This window comes from Leptonychotes weddellii, chromosome 7 (assembly GCF_054177405.1).
Source record: "Leptonychotes weddellii isolate Sample4059 chromosome 7, ASM5417740v2, whole genome shotgun sequence".
NCBI classification, from domain to species: Eukaryota; Metazoa; Chordata; class Mammalia; order Carnivora; family Phocidae; genus Leptonychotes; species Leptonychotes weddellii.
This window is the reverse complement of record NC_138375.1, coordinates 90,400,364-90,405,915: the sequence shown is the minus strand read 5'-3', so window position 1 is coordinate 90,405,915 and position 5,552 is coordinate 90,400,364.

Sequence of the window (5,552 nt, the reverse complement as noted above, 5' to 3'; positions counted from 1 at the left end):
TAAGTCTTCCTCTTTACCCTAAAGCGGGGGTGAGGACGGCAGCCTTGAGGGCACAGGATCCGGTACCAACCCTGCTCACCGAATAACTGAATGAAAGCAAGCACAGACCTACTTAGCCAATTGGGCAGTATCTACGACTTGAAATATACCAATTTTGTGATGTGGACGTGATGCAGGCAGACTAGTCTGAGGACCCAGAGTGGGGGTCCCACAGGATCAGCCAAGAGGGTTCTTGAGGCAAGATGGAAATCAAATGTTTACCAGGAGGAAGCGAAAACAGAGTTTATTGAATAGCGCGAGTGACAGAGAATAACAGAGAGAGTGTGTCTGGGAGACTCCAAAAGGGGAATGAATCTAGTGGTTGCTTGGGGTTAGGGATTTCTATTGGAAAGGGGTGCAGGGTACCTGTTCCTTCCGTAATCCAGGGTACGGTCCAATAGAAGGTGAGTGACAGGTGATTAATAGGTGTTATTTTATAAGTCATTGAAGGTAGGGGGTGGTGATGCCAGCGTCAGCCCAGGTTTGTTCAAAGCTAAAGCTTTTGGGATCTGGCTGGATATTATCAGGTGTTTGAGGGCCCAGTGCAAAACTCAGAGAATGATTAACTTTCTTGTTTCCCCCTTGGAGTGGGAACATAGCTTCTCTGGTTTATTCAGATGCAAAAAATAGAACATGAGTAAATGGGACCTAGCAGAAAAACAGCAGAGATGGAGCCCTTCTAAAAATGGAGTCTCTTCGGTTTTCCTGTTTCAGATGCTTTACCTGTGCTGGTAATTGCCATACTTCCAGAAGTCTCCTGCCCCGCTCCTGTTCCTTTCAGGGCCAGAGGATCCTAGGCCCTGCCTTATAGAATAGGAGGGGCTCAAGGCCAGTCAATCACAGCTAGTTTGTTCCTTCCTTCCTCTGTCAGTCTGTGTTGACTAAGGGACTGCTGTATGCCTGGCTGGTTGGTGGGGAGTCAGATAGGACCAGGCCCTGCCACCCCATGAATCCCAAATAGGGAGCACAGCATAGGACACCATATCCTTTACTCAAAGTATCCAGAGTCTGTCCACAGTAGTAGAAACTCTGAGACTACTCTGCCTTTTTAAAAAATTCTCTGTGCCAGGGGAGAAAGTATTTTCAAGCAGACATTTTCAAGTAAATGGCCAGTTTTGCACTTACCTCCTTTTCCCCAGCGGGACCTCCCTTTCCTGCAAGAATCACTAAAGGTCAGATGATTCACCCTTCTGGTCTCCCTCATCTGCACAGGATGATGATGATGACAATAAAAGCAAGTGAGGCTTCTATCATTTATCTTGGGTGACATTCTAAGCAATTTATGCGGACTCTTTCAATCCTCACAGAGTTAGGAGGGAGGTGCCATTTCTCTTCTGATTTTATAAATGAGGAGAGGAAGCAAGTAACGCATAGTACCTTGCCAGTAAATGGAATAACCAGAACTCAGCCCCAGGTGCTCTGTCCCAAGTATCCATGCTGTGAACAACAGAGGGGACTGAGTCCTCCAGCCTGGAATTCAAGTGGTCCACCAGCCCACATCAGCCCCAGCTCACACCACGGGAGCTTCCAATGATCTCAAGCAAGGGCTGCTGTGCAATCCACACTCACATAGGTTGATTCTATTATTTTGATTATATCCTATCATAAGTAGTTATCTCTTCATTCACTTGCTCCCCTGTCTCCAACTCCCAGATCAACCTTTTTGTCATAAAGCAAACTGTTTCTAATGAAGGGACCTTGAAAATGCCTTTAACATCAAGTTTGTAAACATTATTTTGGATTGTTCTGTATTCAGACCATACCAGGTCTTTCCCTGCCCTCTGCATTCACTGCCTTCAATGACTCCGTTCCCTTAAAACAGTGCCTCAGCTCTTTTGAAAGCCGACTGTCCAAGGCTGGATGGTGGCCCCAGAAGGTCTCTCCTACACTCTATAGCATGCTCAGCATTCCTGGATTAGTTTCCTAGGGCTGCTGTAACAAATGACCACGAACTGGGTGACTTAAAACAGCAGAAATGTATTCTTTCACAATTCTGGAGCTAGAAGCCTGAGATTAAGGTGTTGGCAGGGTTGTGCTCCCTCTGAAAGCTCGAGGGAAGAATCCTTCTCTGCTTCTTCCTAGCTTCAGGTGGTTGCTGGCACTCCTTGGCATTCCTTGGCCTGCAGAAGCATCACTCCAGCCTCTGCTTCCTTCACTGCATTAGGCTTCTTTGTTTGGGTCTTCTCTGTGTGCAGATTTCTCTCTTCTTTAAGGATACCAGACATTGGATTTAGGGCCATCCTAATCCAGTAATGACCTCATCTTAACTCCATTACATCTGCAAAGACTCTATTTCCAAATAAGGTCATGTTCACAGCTTCTGGGTGGACATGAATTTTGGGGGGATGCTGTTCAACCCAGTACCATCCCTAAAAGTCATTGTTAATGAAAATGTTTGCCTGAGCTAAGGATGCAAAGAGGTATAAATCACAGGCCCTCCCCTCAAAGTAAGACACTGTACTTACAGACATAGTCTCTATACGCAGAACGTAGATAACCAGCAAGACAGGAGATGCTAAGAGCCAACTGACTGGGGCCAAATGACAATCCATGGGCCAAATGACAGCCATGCCCAGGAATTCAGCCAAGGGGACACAGTCACTGAGAACACCACTAAAGGACTTTACTCTAAGCAGAGGGTAATCTAAGCACGTCCTTGAAGGAAAGCAAAGATAAATCAGGAGGGCTTATCAAAAGCATAGCCCTTAAGTGGGTATGTGTGCCGGGCAGAATCTTACTTCTGAAATTTCATTGCAGACATGAGAGACTGAACGGTTGTGAACACCTACCAAATGGAGTATAAGAACATGGTGAATTACTTTGGCTATAATAATAGTATGTTGTAATGCCATAGCAATGAGCATGCTTTAAAGTGCTCTTTCCTTTCATTCATTTCACTTGGTCTTCATGACAATCCTGAATGTCATCAGAGAAAAGGACATCAGATCTTACAACTAAGGGTTCTGGGGCTCAACGGGGGCAAGTAATTTGCCTGAGTCAAACAGCAAATCAGTTGTAAATTGGTATGAAACACACTGGCCTCAATAGTCCTTGTTCGGGAATTTCCTTGCCAAATGATGTTCCCCCCTGGGTGAGCCTTCCAGTGCTGGTTGTGCTGTTCTTGGCTCAAGGCAAGCATTTGAAGAACACGGTGATCCTGCAAGAAATGAAAAGCCTTCCTCAAAGCCATGTGAATTCCAAATTGGAACTGTGATAAACCTTCCCCAGACATCTGAATTGGTTTCACTAAAACTTCCGAGGATTTTTCTCTGTATTAAAGAATCTCTTTTGGCCTCCAGAGACATAATAGGATACAATGGCCTTCTGAAAAACTCAGCTGATTACCTTATGGAAATAAGGGTTGAATGGAACTTGAGGGCACACAGAGACATCAGTGAGAAGTTGAGAAGTTGATTACAAAAGACCATAAATTACATCACAAAATGATAAGCTGGCAAAAACTGATAATCACAACTCAGTGTCTGATCTCATCAGTGCGGAGTCATGCACAGAGGACCAGATCTTGGCATGCTTTAAAGACTTTCTAATAAGAATCTGTAACTGTGGCTAGCAGCTGGAAGCAAGCAGAAAGTCTAGCCTTGGGCTGAGTATCTGATGATTGAATGTGTTTTCCTGGATTTTCCTTTACTTAGTAAGCAGGGAACTTACTGCAACCTCTGCTGGCTGTCTTTAAACGTATATTTAAGGATGAAATGCTTTTGAGTCTAGTGTGATTCATGGAGTTCTTGCTTGTGCAAAGTGCTACACTGGTTGCTATAGGAAAATACAAAAATATAAAAGACAGTCCCTGACCTTGAAGAAAATCCCATCTAATTCAGAAGATTAAAAATGGTATAAGTGGGGCTGCAATGGAATTCTTTAGCAATTTCTCATCACTCAGTTGTCTGTTCAGATGCAACTTCTCAAAACCAGGCCTTCACTTGCCACCTTTTTTAAAATAATGGCCTGCCGTAACTTCATATCACCTTCTAGCCCTTTATCTCGCTCCAGGGCCTTTATACATTGATCACTATCTGAAATGAAGTTTTTGCTTGTTTACTCTGCTCCTAGACATAGTATCCACAAGGACATGGAATTGTCTTGTTTTTTGCTGTATTCCTAGCAACTAAAACAATGTTCGGCATATATTAGGTGCTCATTAAATATTTTTCAAACAAATAAAGTACATATTAATTAACTGAAAATGGGCCAAGATAACTTGAATTAATGTAGTGTTTCTCATAATTGCCTGATAAGACTTCTATGGACATTTTGATTCAGGAAGCCTGGAGTGGGGCCCAGGAATCTGTATTCTTAAGAAACATCCCAACTGATTGTTTTAAAGAGGTAGTTGGGGAAACACGGGATTAATGCAATGATTGATGGTGGTTGGGAGAAAAAAGTGAAGTGACAAGATCAGTTTCCAGAGATCAGTGGCTGCTCACTGGAATCATCTGGGAGAGATGAAAAAATTCCTGGCAGCATAGACAATACTCCAGATCAATGAAATTAGAATCTCTGGGGGTGGGGCCTGGATTTGGGCCAGGTCTTAACATTCACCGGGTGATTCTAACGCATAGCCAAGGCTGAAAAGCCCCTGGGATCTGCAGAAATATTTTATAAGTACTCCAAGTATACTACTAGGTTGTGCTTCTGTTGCTTCCAGCTTCTTATGTCCCACAGCTGGAATCCTTGATCTCCTAGTCTAGAAGAAACATGTGCAGAAACTTACACAATAACCCCATTTGGGGAGAACTCTGGTAACTTTTTGCTGTTGTAAAAAAAAAAATGTTATTTAAAGCAACAATTGAATATAACCTCTTGTACTTCATGGCCAGAGCAGAAAACACCTACAATATATTGAAGGTGAGAAAGCCAAGGCCCCCTGGGCAGAGCGTAGGTAGTTAATAGAGAGCAAAAACGCTATGCTTATAACAAAATGGGAGAATGCATAGGAGAATCCTGAGTTTCTCTTGAATGCCTAGAGAAAGATGACAGGTGGCCCAGGAAAGAGGGAGAAGGAGAAGATATGGGAAGAGTCTAGAGCAGTGGTTCTCAGTCCGACTGCATATTAAAGTCACGTAGGGAGCTTAAGAACTTACTGATCCCCAGACTTGTTCTCAAAGATTCTACTTTAATAAGTATAGGGGTGTAGTGTGTATGTGTGTGTGTGTGAGATGCAGCAAGGTTGTTCTCAGAGGTTTACAGAGGGGAGCCTGGGCAAGTTACCCATCATAGCAACAACAGCTATCATTTATTGAGCGATCACTCTGTGCCAGCCACAGTGGCCAATGCCTGCTTTACACAGCATACCTCATTTAATCCTCACAGACATCTGAGGAGGGAGGTACATTGCTAGCTCCCTTTACAGACATGGAAGCCTGTTTCTATAACTAGAGAGTGGTAGAGCCAGGATGTTGGCCCACCGCCTGCCCTCATGTCCACTGTCTTGTACTGCTTCAACCGAGACAGGGTTTGACGAGAACATCACCAGGAAGAAACTCCCTGTGGCA